A 17910-nucleotide genomic window follows, 5' to 3' on the forward strand; every position below is an offset into this window, starting at 1 on the left:
CTTGTCTTTGTCAGTTTGGGCTGCTATAAAAACTATCATAGACTGGGTAACATAAAAAAAGAAGTTTATTTGTCACAGTTTTGGAGACTGACAGTCCTGGATCAAAGCACTGGTGGATTTGTTATCTAGTGAGCATAATGTAAAAAATTGTGCTTAAATTAACGCCAGAAAGCTTTCAACACCTTTAGGTAATAAACATATTTTACCTGGCTCCTAGGTGGCCATATGCTTGCTGGGTCCTTACATGGAAGAAAGGGAAAGAAAGCTACTTAGGGTTTCTTAATAAGGGCACTAGTCCCATTAATAAGGGTTCTGCCCTTATGATCTCAGCACATACCAAAGCCTTCACCTCCTAATCCCATCACATTGGGGATTAGGATTTGAGCATATAATTTTAAGAAAAGCACATTCATTTCATAGCAGAGCTACTAAATTCCTGAGCACTGGGTTTGTTGCCAGCCCTTAAGATGTCCCATAGTAGCCATACCTAGCTCTCTACATTTGTCACACTGCATTTTATTTCCTTTTTATGTAAATGTCTCTCCTACTAGACTAAGAGTACCCTCTGGGAAAAACCAATGTCTTATTGGGTTTTTTGTTTTTGCAATAGCCAGTTCAGTGCCTGACATATAAAATAGGTGTTCATAAAATATGCCTGGAATAAATGGATGAATAAACCATTTTTTAATTTTTGTTTTCACTCTTAGAACACAGACATATCAAGATTAGGCTTACCATTAATCTAAAAACATTTTTTTTTTTTTTGCACTTAGATTGGCAGAGCCACTTCATCTCAGCACCTGCTCCTGAAGCAAAATCATAGAAGTCCTTCTAGAATCTCTTGCCAGCTCTTCCTGATGTAACATCCCTAACTTCAATGAGTGCAAGAAGCAGAAAGCCAAGGCTCTCTTAATCTGCCCCTAGGTTCCCTTTCTTGCTGTAATTTATCCTGTAAGGGGTAGGAACGCAACCAGTTTCAGGGTGAGGAACTGTGTAATTGTGCACACACTGAAGATGGGGACATATTCCTATACAGGATCTCTCTAGTTTCCTGTCCAGAATCTGTTTTTTTCATTTTTCAGAAGTCCTTTATTCCTTTGCTAAATATCTGTGTTTCCCAGAAAGAAAAGCTTGATCTCCAGGCAGCTTTCAGTATCTGTCCTGCCTCCGTAGCTGGTCTTGGCATTGTCACAACAAGCATATGGTAAAATTCAATAATATTTGTTGAATTGAATTATCTTGGTGGTAAGGGAAATGAACCCTGTGGACCCCATAGAGCCACAATGGTCAGAAACTTTGTTTGTGTTTAATCTGCTTTAAACCCTTGAGACTAGAAATAGATGAATAAAAACTGGCCTCAGAAATCCCTTGCTGTGTATTTCCCTCTTTGCCTTTCTTCAGTTTATCTCTAGCCACAATATATATGTGGCTTACCTTATATGACACAATCTTATAAGCTAAGAAAATGAAGGTATTTCTGTGGGCTATGTGAAAACAATTCAGTTGGCCTAAACTTTGATGTCAGTTTCAGGGCCGATCCAATTGCTAATACACTGTGCACATACATAGCATTAGAGAAAATGCACACAGGGTCCTCACTATAATTCTTAGGGACAGGCAATGGTGTTCAAACAAACATAAAAGACCAAGGAATCTCATTATGTCTTTTCTTACTCACATACTTCCCTGTATTAAGCTGAAAATGATGACACAGAAGGAATGGAAAGATAGGACAATACATCCCCCTTTTTCTTTACTCATCATTAATCATCAGTAAGAAGGGAGAGAGTGTTGGTAGAATTGTAACAAGGAGTGACATAAAAACAGTTGAGTTAGTTTTGTGCAACATTTCAACTGTTCCAGTAAAAAACAAAATACAAATGCTTATATGAGTTATGAAATACAAATTGTATTTCCAGTGACTCCTCATAAGACCAAAATAATTTTCAGTAATTTCAATGACTCCTCATATGAGCAAAATGTTCTTATATTTACATTTCAAATTGTCATTGCATGATATAAAGATAAATTGCAAAATTAATGCTAATAAAATTTAAATTTTTATTTTTTCTTTACTTAGAACACATTGAACAGCAAATTAAACAGCACTATGATGAGGTAAGAGAGAAGCTGTGGAAGAAAAAAAAAACCATTTGATCTTACTGCCTTCAACAGCCCTCTTTTTCCTGTCTTTTGAAGGAGAGATTCCATATTTTCATTTTGGACTGGGCCTGACAAATTTTTTAGCTAGCCCTAATTACTAAACTAATGATGTGAACATTCAACCAACAAAGATTTCCTGAGTGCCCACTACTGCCTAGACTTAAAGAGATAGGTTAGAGAGATACCTAAAGAGATAGGTAGAGAAAGCCAGCTGAGACTACAAAGTAGAATGTAAGAAGCAGAGACAGGGAAACAAAGGCAAGAGACCTTACAGAGACACCTGGTACAAACTTGGGAGGCTCCTTGTCTTGTTTGGCCCAGGGAGACACTGAGATAAGGCTCACAGAGATGCTGCCTGAGCAAACGTCCACTTTGTGCAGGTGAAAGCTGTGCTGTGCTCCCTTGCTTGAGACTGGAGTGAGAGTCAACTTAGTTGAGCAATCGGTGTCTTTCACAGGCTGTACACTTATTCTGAGTTCTTCTCTGCTCATAGTATAGCTTGTATTCCACTGGGAGGAATGTCAGGTATCTCCTGTGTCAGCTAAGGATCTAAGATACGGGCTATTAGCCTGTCTTACTATTTCATAGTCTAGCCTTACCAGAGGCTGATAGAATTTAGCCCTTAATACTGGGGTCTTAAAAAAGGACAGGATCTTGCTTTCTTGAAGTAGTCAACTGCCTCTCCTCCCTAATCTTCCGTCCTTGACCATGAGGTAAGATACTCTCATGGTCCAGGTATCCTTCTCTTAGAATGAAAGTAGCTGGTGATAACCACGTCTGTGACTTCTTTCAGACCATGGCTTGGGAGTTTCTGAACCCACAACTTCAGCAACCTTTAAAAAAAGAAAATCCACGGAGTTGAGATGGGGTTTGAAACTTCAACCAAGTAAGATGAATGTGTACCCATTCTAACTAAATCTTACCTTACTTAAGCCAAATCTAAGATAAGACTTAGTAAGAATGGGTATCCATTCATCTTACTGGGTTGGTTCTTCCACGTATTTCTCTCCCATGTCTCCTCATTGGTCCTTTTCCCCCTGCCCCTACTCCATACAAAAGTTGCTTCATCAGATGCAGAAACTTATATTGGTTTGTATACTTTTGAGGCCTGGTCATTGCTAGTGAGAGCCTATTTTTATTATTCACTCAAAAGTTTGTTCTACTAGTGTTACTGGTGAATAAAACTAGTAATGCTAATTAGTAACACTAACTTGTTAGTAACACTACTAACTAGAGTAACTGTCATGGGATTCTTGGGGTGTCGTTTTGCCAGCTAGAAACCTCTGTGACCCGTAGTGCCTTTGCCCGAATTTTGCTTGGACCCTCTGGACTCATTCTGTCAAGTTGGCCTGGAGAACGACACCCCAAGAATCCCATTGTGCCGATTAGTCCATAAGCGACCATGGGTGGGGCCCGGAAAAGGCACCACAAGTTCCCACTCCGGTTTGTGGGACCAGCAGCCTGGCCCCCAGGCTTCAGGTCCTCCCTGGCTTGAAGGTGGGGCTTCACCGGGCACCTGTCCCTTCCACCCAGGAGCCTGTCTGCCTCCTGCTGCCGTTCATGGGGTCCAGGCTGTTCGTGAGGTGGGGCGCCTACAGGCCAGTGCCGAGCTGCCCTCAGCCCCACCTCAGCCTCCCTCCTGTGCCTATTGGCACCCAAAATCCAGAGGGGCTGGAGGTGGCAGGGGGCTGGCGTGGCAGTGCTGCCCTGAGTGTGCGCACACTTCAGGCTGCGACAGCACCCGGGCGTGGCCCCAACCTTGCTCCGAGATTGGAGGGGTGCCGGGGCAGGCCAGGCAGCAGGAGCAGACACTTCCGAGCCTTCGGGGACAGGCGGGGCCTTCCCAGGCCCACCAAGAGTGCACAGATGCCCAGATCGTGGTCTATAGCCTTGGCTTAGGTGGCTGCAGCTGCTCCGGGGAGGGCGGGCTCCTGCCTGCTCCCAGCCCCAGCTGGCTCCGTGTGGCACACGCCCTGGCTGCCCTTTCCCTGCTGTAGCTGGTGTCCTACAGCAGCTGCTCTAGGTGGGCCGCCGCTGTCATCATTACTAGTTTTACTCACTCAACTGTTTGTTCTATTAGTGTTACCAGTACTACCAGTTAGTAGTAATAGTAACATATTACTAGTTAGTAACTAGTGTTAGTAGTTAGTGTTACTAACTTTTAGTAACTCTACGAACTAAAACTTGAGGACAGGATTTTTTGCAAAAAAAAAAAAATTTCAAAAATTTTTTTCTTAAAATGGGACTTTCTTCACATAAACAAAGTTGTCATTCATTCTTCTTTGCTCATCTCCCAAACTGAGTTAATCACAAAGTGAATTAAACAAAAAGCAACAACAACCTTGTACAAATAATATCTTTAGGAATAGGGAGATGGTCAAAACCTCTCGATGAAGCTTCCCCAAAATCCATTGCCTTGTTCGTTCCTTTAGTCAGGTATGCAACATTTATTGGGGGCTTCTACTTGTCAGGCAGTGAGGGGGGAACTGGATGTGAATGAAGCAAAACAGATAGTTTCAGCCTTTGTGGAGCTCAGCCTAGAGTTTAGTGGGAGGCACATAAGATTTTCAACTGGTCATAAACTTACATCATTACAAACTGTGTTTAGTACTATGGAGTAAATGTGTAAAAACCTGTAATGTCACAGAACAGGAAGTGAGATCCAGTTAGGTAAGAGTTCAGGGAAATTTTTCCAGAGAGTATAATGGGCTGAAGCACTAAGCTGCTGTTGAGAGAGGAACAGCTCTCAACTCCTCATTTGCACATTCTTGGTCTCACCTTTTCATCGTCTTTTTCTCACACCAGCTGTAGTTCTGTGGCTGTAGTTCTGGCCAGGAATTCTGGAAAGGAGAAAGACAGTCTTGATGTTACAGTCTCTCTTATACACTGATGGGATTTGAACTTTGCTCTTTCCAGGAGCATTAAGAAGAACTCATTTTCTCTGCAGAAGGGCTAGGTTTGATGAGTACATCGAATGACCCCTGCCACTCCTCATCCATGTATGTGGTAAACATTGCCAATCAATAGAGGCACTTGTTATTGCTGAGCTTAGATGAACAATTCTTACAAAATGTCTAGATATTTGCTTCCAGATGATTGGAGTTGCAGTGAAGCATGAAGTCTACTTGCTGTTCCGAGTCTCACATGCCCACCTTCCTTGATAAATGGAACACAATTGGTTCTATATGGGTTAGGAGAAAGTAGATGCATGTAATGACCTGAGTCTGCCTCTGACTTAAGATTCATCTAACATTTGGGACAAGGAAATCTCCTCTTCTACATTTGCAAATCAGACTCAGATATTGTTCTGGCCTCCTGGGAGTGTGCAGAAAAGTTATTAAATTAATGGTGTAAATGCTTAGGATAATATTTGACTCTTAGTACTTGGTAAATAAATAATAGACACCAGTTTAAACCCTCATCATTATTAATAATATCATTATAAGGGAAAAGTCGTTTCTCTTAGGAAGAGTGGATCTACCTGCAAAGATGGAGCAAAGAGTAAGGAAATGGAATATTGTCATGTGAGCACTGTCAGACTTTTCTTAGCAACATTTTAACTCCAAATTCTACTTGTCCTTGAAGCCTGCACCTTTCCCTACTTCCCACTTACACACAAAATCAAGGAGTACTGGGTCACCTGGCACTCTTTGTCTTATTACTGCCACTGGAGCTAGAGATGCTAAGAATAATGACCATAGCCCTATCTTTAAGAGGCTTATATTCTAGTGGGGAGGCAAAAAATAAATGAATAAAGTCATCCCCATTTTTGCCTTCATGGAGCATGCAGACTAGAAGAGGTACAGAGATATTAAATCAATAAAAATATAATTTAAAAATTATATAAGTTCTGTGAAGCTAAGTAACTGGGTAAAAAAGAGGGAAAAACAGTAAGAGCTAACTTAAAATTAGAGCATCTAGTCAATCAAGACCTCTCTGAGAAAGCAGAATTTAAGCTGATGGTGGTCTCATTTTTCTATGAATATATGCTTGGTGGGATGAGGGTTTCTCCGGTTATTTCAATGGTTTATCATACATATAAGGCCAAGAACACGCATCCTGATCAAGCGGGATAAATCAGAAAACTCCCCTGCCTTTGTCCTGCTCTTAGTGGAAGAATGGGAATGTTAAGAACACTCCACTCAAAATCTTCGGTAGAGTATCATTCATCTGTCCTACTTTAACCTTTGTCTCCATATGAAACCAGATTCTCAGAAAAGCGTGTAGCTTCCGCCTCTCCACGGATGTGTGTCTGGGATAAACTGCTACTGAACATGCTGCATCGACACTGAATGCTCAGTAATGCTCTGTGGGGAAGGATAGATGGCCTATTGTAATAAAAGAAGAAAATATATGAATACTTAATTATATTTAAGATATAATTCTGGTTTCATGTCAGAAACGTTTGGTTTATCTGTAGGTAGAGATACACGCTGACGATAGACACGTCCATTGGGGATACTCATGAATCTGCTGTTGGTGAAGGCCTGTCTACCCCTCTCAATCTTATCAATACCTGGATATAGTAGACACTCAACTCATGCTAGTTTGCCTCTTCCTCCTCTTTCTTTTAATTCCTTTCTTGGATTCATTTATGCACAATTCTTTTTCCCAGCTACAACCTATTACTTACAGATTCAGGAAGTGGAAAGGGGCTTACAGAGTCACCCAGTCCAAGAGTTTATAAATTGCATTTTGAAGGTTCCCAGGGACCCACAAAAGACTATCCAGGGGATCAGCAGATGAGTGCACGGAGTAGGCCTCAATTCCAAATTCCAAAAGTGCCATTTTTGCCCAATAAATTAAACTAGTGCTACATATAAGTGTGTGTTGAGAAAATTTCCAGTGCTAAAAAGATGTTTCAGGACCAGGAATAGTTTTAGTCCTTGTTTCATAGAAGATAAAACTAAGCACCAGAGAATAGGAATGGCTGGCTCAAGGACACATGAAATGTAGAGTTACAGCCTAAATCCAGATACTCAGATACTGTTCTGAGTATCTGAGTATCTTAGAGGTGTCACAGAGTAAATCCAGGCCTCTGGCCCATAAACCAACACACCTGGAGTCTTGTTCATCTCAATACGATCTGCCTCTGCCCTTCACCCATTCTCAGGAAAAGCTGCCTTTCCAATAGATTTTTGCTCTAGGAAGCTCACAGTTAAGAATTTCTCATTCTATTCATTTAGGATTAGGTGTGCATGGTTGGTTGGATTCCCTAAAACACTGCTGAAGACAAAAATAATTGAGAAACGCTTCCAGACATAACATGACAGAAAGTATGGGTAGAGTTGAAACTGAGATTCAACTCAAAAAAGTGCACCATCCCATGGAGAGAGAATTTCGGAAACAGACACTAAGTGAGAAAGACAAATCCTGGAAAGCTGGCTGCAAGAATGGCATAGGAGCAGTAGGCAGAAAAGCAGACTTGATTGTGTGATGGGATCAGGTAACAGAAAATAAACTGTTTGGGATAGGGCACAAAAAAAATGCCAAGTAAAACACGCAGGGCAGATTCTACCTCTGCTCTTTGGTAGTATTGTTCTTAGAGAAAAGGCTATTCCATTTTGTTAGCTCAGCAGCAAAAAGACAGAGATGAATTGGAGGAAATTCAGCAGAGCAGTGAATGGGGTGAACAATTAGCTTCTGGGGAAAAAGGTGATAACATATAATGCTATTGAGGGACTGTCATGGTAGTTTTCTGTTACAATGCTAGAAACCAGAGACACCAGTGGGGAGTGAGATTACTTGGGTACACAGAGGTTTCGTGGAAAATGATTGCATATGGTTAAGAATATAAGAAAATAGGTTAAATGCAGGGATGAATTCTAACAGAGAGAGAATCAATTTTTCAGCAAATTAAGTCAGCATGCTAGAAGTTGGAGCAGCTTAATACAAAGTATAAGATATGTATCTTTCCTCATAAACTTTCAGGTGTGGAATGCCTACAGCCAAACCATTATCTCTCTCTCTCTCTCTCTCTCTCTCTCTCTGTCTGTCTGTCTCTGTCTCTGTCTCTCTCTCTCTTTTGTGAACAATCTTTGTTCTGTCCTGAGGGTATTTGCACCTACTGTTTCTGGATTTGTTATTGTCCACCTTTTCTTCCTCCCACCCAAGATCTCTGAATGGCTGGCTTCTTATTGTTATTTGGGTCTCATGTCTTAGCTACAATGTCACCTTTCCTTGTTTTAAAATAAGGCTGTGAGTGGTTAGCAAGTGACAAATATCACAACATGTCTCACTCCAGAACCCAAGCCCTCCAGTCTCTATGCTGCTTTAGTTAATAAGAAATAGACATTTTAGTTAGAGAAAGTATAGTTTAGCTTATACGATAGGAGATCTAGAGGTAGCAGCTTCTCATTTGAAGTCTAGGAAAGTTCAACCAAAAAGAAAGAAAATATCTGGTGACCACAGCCATCAATTAGGGCATCTGAAAGAAAGCTTTATGGCAAAAATAGACAGGTGCCTGTAGGAGAGCCACCAGCTTATAGAATATTCACATGGTTGGGCTTTTACCTAAATAATTATAAATAAAATTTCTGCTCACTAAACATCATAGTCTCTTTTAGAAGAATAAACACACTAACCAGTGGAAGTGTTTATTGATAAAATATACTCCGAGTACTGTACCATGAAATGTGATGGCATTTATTATTTGTTTTGGAGCCATACATTGAACTAAGTGCTTTATATACTGTATTTCATTTAGTCTTGACTACAACCCTGTGAGGTAGGTACTATTGTTATATATCCATTTTACAGATAAGGGAAGTGAGGTTTAGAGGTTGAATGACTTTCTGAAGGTCACAGTGCCAGAAACTAATGAGAACAAGAGGTGAGCCAGGTAGTCAAAAGGTACCACGTCTGTAAAAATGCGCTGTACCTTTCACCCCTTCCCCTACCCTCCAATACATATTGGCAACCGTTTTGTATGAATACAAAATAATAACAATTGTTTCTACTCTTATAATTGTTATGTTCATTTATTCTGCTTCAGACTTCAGTTTAATCTCTAAGATCTAAAATAGCTCACTGCCTTTTTAGAGTAGATATTATCAATATTTGTTCAGGGAATGGTTGAAGAAACCTATACTCATTTAGGCTTTCTTTTTTCTTGTTTCTCCAATTGGAATAATTCTGTTAATTACATAAAACTGTTACCCAGAGGCCCCATTTTCCAGTCTTCTAATGCATGAATGTAACTCTTCTATGAACCCTTCTTAATGTTTCTATTATGCTTGGTAGTGTCCTTTACTAGAACTAAGCATACCACTATTTTGGAGTATAAACAAGTTCAAAACTAATTTTCTATGTACAGCAGGATTTAGGAGAATGGATAAATCAAAGAGAGGATGGATGGATGATGAATGAATACTATAAACTACCAGATAAGTTTTAACCTTAGACTCTGTATTATGCTCTCTTTTCAATTAAAAACAAATATTATTCTACCCCTTCCCCTACCCATGAAGCCATATGGCCCCCAGGACAGAAAGATAAGATAAAGTGTTGACTGACTTTGGGGGGTACCTCCAAGTAAAGACCAGTGCATCTTTCCAGGGCCTCATATCTGAGTTTTTATCTTGCACATCAAAAACATGCTCAATTAAAAGGGATTAAATGGATAAATAATTTTGGGGTCATTGGACACACCATCTCCCTCTTAGAGTATCTTAGTGTAATAAGCATATTTAAGACCAGTAGTAAAGCCCCATAGTCAGGAAACCTATTTAACTCAGATTGGCTCAGATGTATTTACCTACTGCCTAGGATCAGTCACTGAACACACTGGAAAAATGCAATTTTAGAGTAATAGAGTTTGAAAGGAACACTTTCTTTCATTTGGATATATGGTGCGATAGTTAATAGTGCATGTCAACTTGATTGGATTGAATAATGAAAAGTATTGTGTGTCTGTGAGGGTGTTACCAAAGGAGATTAACATTTGAGTCAGTGGACTGGGAAAGGCAGACCCACCATCAATCTGGGTGGGAATCATCTAATTAGCTGCCAGAACAGCCAGAATGAAAGCAAGCAGAAGAATGTGGAAAGTCTAGACTGATTTAGCCTTCTGGCCCATATCTTTCTCCCCTTCTGGATGCTTCCTACCCTTGAACATCAGACTCCACATTCTTCAGCTTTGGGACTTGGACTGACTTCCTTGCTTCTCAGTTTGTAGACGGCCTATTGTGGGAGCTCACCTTGTGATCGTATGAGTCAATAGTGCTTAATAAACTCTCCTCTATATATACACCTATCCTATTATTTCTGTCCCTCTAGAGAACCCTGAGTAATACATACAGTATCTGAAAACACAGATATTCTATACTAAGTTCTACACAGGTGTTATGTTACTGTTGAGCTGTAAGATTTCAGGCTGGATTTCAACTTGTTCGATTTTTAAAAAATCATATTGATGTTTTAAAAAATATTCTTCTAATCTTTTTAGAAGATCTGTCTCCAATAAATTCATGTTAACCCCTTCAATTTACATGAATTTTAGCTTGCACTTCCTTTTGATACAAAGTTTTCCATAAGTTTAGTATTTTGTGGTATGAAGTGGTTCTCTGCTTTAATTCATTTGTCTTCAATATACCTATTTCATGCTCTAAGAGATGTTTTTTAAATTAAATGAATGAGTTGCCTAAATAATTTATTATTCTATAAATTTATATTACATAATTCTTTTGTTAGTTACCATTCATCCTTCTGACTTTAAAAAGATCTAATGTTGCTAGTTAAGTTTTATTTAGCATTTTATCTCTCATCACCCTGGTTACCTTGGGTGTTGTATTTATTAGTTTACAGGGCTGTCATAATAAATCACTACAAACCGGGTAGCCCGAAGAAACTGAAATCTATTCTCTCCCAGTTCTGGATTCTGGAAGTCTGAAGTCAAGCCATCAACGGAGACAGGCTCACTCCAAGCGCTCTAGGAAAGACTCTTTGCTTCTTCTAGTTTCTGGCAATCCTGGGCATTCCTTTGGTTTTGATAGCATGATACCAATTTCTTCTTCATCTTCACATGACTTTCTTCCCTGGGTGTCTGTGGGTCTCTGTATCCAAATTTCTGTCTTCTCATAAGCACACCAATCGTTAGACTTAGAGCTCATCCCAATACAGTACATAATTCATCTCAGCTTGATTACAGATTTGAAGACCTTATTTCCAAATAGGAAACAGTTCCAGATTCCAAGTGGACAAGAATTTTGGGGAGACACTACTCCACTCAGTGTAGTCCACTCTCTGGCTCCCAAAAATTCATGTCTTTCCTACATGCAAAATACATTCCCTCCATTCTAACATCCCCAAAAGTCTTGAGTCATTCCAGCGTCAACTCTAAGTCCCAAATCTCATTAAATATAATTAACTAGAAAAGTCCAAATCTCCTCTTCTAAATAATTTAAATCAGGTGTGGGTGAGACTCTGAGTAGGGTCCACCTCAAAGTAAAATTCCTCTCTAGCAGTGCACCTGCCAAACTAGAAAACAAGTTATCTATGTCTAGAATACAATGATGGGACAGGCGCAGGGTAGAAAATTTTCATTATAAAAGGGAGAAACTGGGAAGAAAAAAGGGGTGATGAGTCCCAAGCAAGTTAGCAACCCAGCAAGACAAGCAGAGTTTCAAGGACTGAGGATAATTCTCTGTGTCCTGATGTCCAGAGGCCTGAGGCATTGCCCTCTCTTCTTGGCCCACGTGAGTAGTAGCTCTGTCCCTTCAGCCTGTCACTCTATCCTCAGTGCCCTCAGAGTCATTTTTCCTTTTGCTTTAAGGGTAACATACTTTTTTGTTTGTTTGTTTTTTTGTTTGAAACAGGGTCTCATGCTGTTTCCCAGGCTAGAATGCAATGATGGGATCTTGGCTCACTGCAACCTTCACCTCCCAGATTCAAGCAATCCTCTTGCCTCACCTTTCTGAGTAGCTGAGACTATAGGCGTGAACCTCCACGGCCGACTAATTTTTTGTGTTTTTAGTAGAGGGTTTTGCCATGGTGGCCAGACTGGTCTCGAACTCCTGGCCTCAAGAAATCTGCCAGCCTCAGCCTCCCAAACTGCTAGGATTACAGGTATGGGCCACCATGCCCAGCCAAGGGTAACATGTTTTTTCAGCTGAGTTGCTCTATCAGCCAGTTTTCTGCCTGTAGAATCCCGGAAGTCCAACAGCTTTCTTTCACTTCATCCCTTCTCTGTCTTCTTTACTCCAAGGTATAGCTTTTAGTCCTTTCTTTCACTTCACCTCATCTCTGTCCCCTTTACTCAAAGATATAGCTTTTAGTCACATAACATTCTCAAACCCCTTAACAGTCTTCTGCGGACATCATGGGGATCTATGCCATTAGACAAAAAGTTTCTTCACACATTCCTCCTGGATATCCCCTCTCTATTCCTGGCTTTTGCTGACATGGCTGATTGAATGCATAAGCCATATGCCTAACCTCTTCAGCAAAGGAGTGTCCAACTATACCCTTGGGGTTCTTTTCTAGAACTTGCTTTCTCATATTTTTGCAATGTGACAAGGCTGACAATTTTCCAGATCATTTGGTTCTGGTTTATTTTTTGCTTAACAGTTTCTTTCTCTATTTCTTTTCTTTTCTTTTCTTTTTTTCTTTTTTTGAGATGGAGTTTCGCTCTTGTTGCCCAGGCTGGAGTGCAATGGCGCGATCTCGGCTCACCGCAACCTCCGCCTCCTGGGTTCAGGCAATTCTCCTACCTCAGCCTCCCGAGTGGCTGGGACTACAGGCCGCGCCACCATGCCCAGCTAATTTTTGTATTTTTAGTAGAGACGAGGTTTCACCATGTTGACCAGGATGGTCTCCATCTCTTGATCTCGTGATCCACCTGCCTCGGCCTCCCAAAGTGCTGGGATTACAGGCTTGAGCCACCGCACCCGGCCTCTTTCTCTATTTCTTTCCTTTCACATTTTATTATAGGCAGCAAGGAGCAACTAGGCCACATTCTGCTTGGGAACCTCAGTTAAATATCTAAGTTTATTGCTCATAAGTTCTGCTATCTACTCAACAACAGACTACATTTCAGTCAAATTTATTCTACTTTCTAACAAGGATCACCTTTCCTCCAGTTCCTCATTTCCATCTGAAACCCAGCAAAGCATCTTTAATGTTCATACTTCTAGCAACATTCTGTTCATAACAATATGTGTTCTCTAAAACAATAGAAATTTCTCTACAGTCCTCCCTCTTTAGTTCTTCCGGGATCTCATCAGAATTGCCATCGGTGTCCCTATTTCTGTTACTGGAAAGGGGTCCTGATCCAGACCCCAAGAGAGGGTTCTTGGATCTCATAAAAGAAAGAATTTGAGGCACATCCATAGAGTAAAGTGAAAGCAAGTTTAGTAAGAAAGCATAGGAATAAAGAATGGCAACTCCATTGGCAGAACAGCCCCAAGAACTGTTGGTTGGCTATTTTTATGGTTATTTCTTGATTATATGCTACACAAGTGTGGATTACTCATGACTTTTCTGGGAAAAGAGTGGGGAATTCCTGCAACTGGGGATTCTCCATTTTTAGGCCAAATAGGGTAACTTCCTGATGTGGTTGTGACATCTATAAACCATCATGGCACTGGTGGGAGTGTCTTTTCGCATATTATGAGCAGTGAGGACAACCAGAGGTCACTTTTGTCACCATCTTGGTTTTGGTGGGTTTTGGCTGGCTTCTTTAGTGCAGGCTGTTTCATCAGCAAGGTCTTTGTGACCTGCACCTTGTGCCAACTTCCTATCTCATTCTATGACTTAGATAGAATGTCTAACCTCCTGGGAATGCAGCCCAGTAGGTCTCAGTCTCAATTTACCCAGCCCCTATTAAAGATGGAGTTGCTCTAGTTCAAACACCTCTGACATTTCTACAAGAGTATCTTCAAAGCAATCTAAGATTTTTCTATCATGCACCTAAAAACTCTTCCAGCCTCTATCCATTATTTAGTTCCAAGGCCACTTCCATATTTTTATGTTTTTCTTTTTCGCAATAGCACCCTAATTCTTGGTACTAAAATCTATCAGCGAGGGTTCTCAAGAGAAACAAAACCAATAGAACATACACAAACACACACACATATGTACAAATGTATATGTTCTTATATGAGTGTGTATATTAATATATACATGTATATGATTTACTTTAAGGAATTGGTTCATATGATTGGGGCTTGGTATATCTGAAATTTCTAAGGCAAGCCAGCAGGCTGGAAACTCAGTCAGGATTTTTATGGTGCAGTTTTGAGGTCAAATTTCTTCTTCCCTGGCCAACCTTAGTTTTTGCTCTCAGGACTTTCAATTGATTCAGTGAGGCCCACCCACATTATTGAGGGTAATCTCTTACTTAATGTGAGCTTATTTTAGATGTTAAACACGTCTACAAAATGTCTTCACAGCAGCACATAGATTAGTGTTTGATTAAATAACTGGATATTATAGCCTAGCCAAGTTGACACATAAAACTGCACATTACAGGTGCTTGTCTCTATTTCTTCTCCATTTCTAGTTTATTTCACTTAAATTGAAGACAGCAGATCTATACATAGCTGTCCAGGTCTCTCTTCACCAAGAATAGAATAGAGTTTCTTTTCATTTTCAATATACATCATACTTTGTCAGTTTTTTTTTCAGTTGCAGCTCTTCATTGGACTGGTAATGATACTGGCTTTATTAATCTCTCATTCTCTCACTTACACATTCCAAAAACATTTGTAGAAGGCCACCAAGCTCTAGGGAGAGGAAAATGGTTTTATAAATTAGTGCTTTCTGGGATAATGAAAGTTTATAATCTGCATGACTTAATAGTAGCCACTAGCCACATGTGGTTATCGAACACTTAGGAGTATACTTAGTATGACTTGAGGAAGTAGATTTTTATTTTTGTTTAATTATAATTAACTTAGGTTTACATTTAAATATCTAAATGAGACTACTGTATTGGAAAATATAATTTCCCATATGCAATTGTGGTGCAAAAGTAATTGTGGTTTTTATCATTAAAAGTAATGGCAAAAACCACAATTATGTTTGCATCAACCTAATAAATTATTGAGTTTCTTTTACTAAGATACAGGGATAAATTAGATTTTGATTATTGTTTCAGAGATTGTTAGAATAAGAAGGAACTTCAAGCAAGAAAGGATTTTAGAATTGTTCTTCTTTTGTGGATGAGGACTCAGAGGTCAAATGAGCTGCTGAGGATTAGAGCTTGTTAGAAGTAGTGCAGGATCTAGAACTTCGATTGACCATTTGATTTTCCACCTGGAATTCCCAGCCCACTTTGACTCTAATTAACAAATGCCTCTGAAAATAGAACTCAACCTTGCACATGGTTTCAGAATGATTACATCTTGCCTGCACCATGGCAGAATGATCTGACATTGTCTTTCAGTAGCTAGTTGGCTTATGAAATATCTATCACCTCGGCAGTGATGCTAAAAGGATGTTTGCTCTAGTCTTGCCTGATCCCCGTATGCTTTATAGGGAAGGAAAACCATTCTATCTGCATAGCATTGAGTCATCAGTATTTTCTTTGGAGAAAAATGTCACTTGGCCCCATCATGCAATTTTTGCCATAGCACCTTTCTCAATAAATCTCTAGCTGACGAAAACAGATTGAGAAGAGCATACTAAGAGTTTCTCACAGGACCATTTATCTACTTTCTTGTTCGAGCAAACTTCCTTTGTTCATTTCCACTGTGTAAAATAAACACATTTAAACTGACGGTGTGCCTTTTTCAGGATATCGTCCTTATTAAAATAAGCTTGAAAATATTTTGCACTATACCCAAAACAGAATGTCATATTGACTCTGCATTTAATATACTATCAAAGTATTAAATATAGCCCATGAAGCACTCAGAGGAAAGTTTGCTTCTGTTCTTTTTAGACTAAGTAAAATTTAAAAATAATGTCAATCAGTTGCTGCATAAAATGGACCTGTGCTTTGCAATGGGCATTGAATTTGAGGAGCAGATGGAAAGTGTCTCTGAGAGGAGAATGATTGAATAATACAATTTTAAACATGCTTTGCCAACAACAGATTTTCTGTCACACTGATCAATTATTGAAGATGAAATTCTTATACCAGATAGAAATGAGGATTGTTATTTAAGGGAAGAAGATGATACTATCTCTTGGTGCAGAGCTTTATTATTTGGGGCAGACATCCAATACACTATCTGTGATTGACAGGATGATCCAAGTTCCAGCATTCCTATGAGAGGTGAGTCATCCATCCATTGCTACTAGAGAACCACATTTAGATTGGATATTTGAACATATCTCCCCCAAATCTCTCAGGTAAAAAACAGTAATAACTAACACTGAAAAATCTATGGGATAAAGGTCATCCATTATAAAATCAGCCACAATATAAAGAGAGTAATTTGAGGTTGGGTAATTATTTTATTTTTAAGGCAAAGCATCATAAATTGTAATAAATGTAGCAAAACTGAATCAATCCAAATGGACTCTCTTTCATTCTAATCACCTTTATCATCTGTCATAAGGTTCCCAATTTTTTAGAGAAAGAATTCTGGGAAAGTTTATTGTTTAATACTTATCAGTATCATTTGATACTTGTATAATATTTTATTTTAATGAGTAAATTATGTCTGTCCTTTAACAAGCTGTGGGGCACTAGTGGGGAAAATTTAAAAATGTAAGATAATTATCAGCGGGATGAATATGATATCAGTCTCTTCCCAATACCTTTATTAAGTTAAATGGGAGTTTTGCCTGCACAAGGACTACTGGTTGGAAGTCAATAGAAACAGCCAATATTTAAGTGGATAGATTAAAAATCAAATGCCCCTACATGACAAGAATAAGCAGAATGGTGTTTAGAGTGACATATACCAATAGCCATAACATTTCTCATATGCTTAATTCAGACTTTTCTAATTTTATTTGTCCAGAACCTCTTTCCAGAAGCGGCTCCACAGAGTGCCTTTTCAGTGCTGGCTTAGCAAGCACTCAGAGAAGATGACTCTAGTGCCCAACCTGAACTAATAAATGCAAAACAATCCTTTCCCTCTCATTGTCTCAGATTCTTACAACCCTCCTAAAAAAAAAAAAGATGAGAAAACTATCATTATACCTTGTTCATGGATGAAGAGGCCAAGGCATATAGCCTGCTTCACTCACATGGCTTCTTAGTGGCAGATAGAACTTCACATGTTGCTGGGAACCCTTGGAGGTGGAAAAAGAAGCCTGGAGCTCTAGTCCTAATGGCTCCACTCTACATAGAACATTAACCAGTATTCACAATGCACAGCAGCATTTCAGAGTTGAGCAACACAGTTTCTAAAATGTCCTTATCTATTCCACTAACAAATTGTTATTGAGGACCTAACTGTGTATGATCTTGTCCTAGAAGCTCTTGGCTATTTGAGGATTCAACAAACTCACATTCAGGTTTCAGTGTCACCCTTTTATTGGAATACTTTCTTTCCTTTGTGCTAGTTTTGCTCTCTGGCAGGCTTTTCTCATGAGGTAGCATCCCACGGCTCTAAACTTCCTTCTAGCCTGGAAACCCCACAGAACAAGAAGGTGTTTTGACTGATGGTTCCAGTAAAAGTCATGAGGTTGAGTTTTACTGGGTTGATCTGCATCGTATACTCATAACTGGACCAATTACACTTGCCAGATATTGAACACACTGATTGGCCAGGCCTGTGTCATGATGCACCTAGCCTTGAAGTCAGCAAGTGTTGGGACAGCCCCATGTAAAAGTTATTAGAATGGGACTGG

General features: G+C 39.6%; 1 long non-coding RNA gene across 1 annotated transcript in view; it reads right to left on the reverse strand.

Moving 5' to 3' along the window:
• Positions 1 to 17910, reverse strand: part of LOC141581487 (uncharacterized) — a 474675-nt gene that overhangs the window by 58776 nt on the left and 397989 nt on the right. Inside the window, exon 7 of the long non-coding RNA XR_012514157.1 lies at positions 4942 to 5003. This is a non-coding gene — a long non-coding RNA (uncharacterized LOC141581487). The remainder of the gene's footprint in view (positions 1 to 4941; positions 5004 to 17910) is intronic.

The sequence above is a fragment of the Saimiri boliviensis genome, chromosome 15 (assembly GCF_048565385.1).
Source record: "Saimiri boliviensis isolate mSaiBol1 chromosome 15, mSaiBol1.pri, whole genome shotgun sequence".
Taxonomy (NCBI): domain Eukaryota; kingdom Metazoa; phylum Chordata; class Mammalia; order Primates; family Cebidae; genus Saimiri; species Saimiri boliviensis.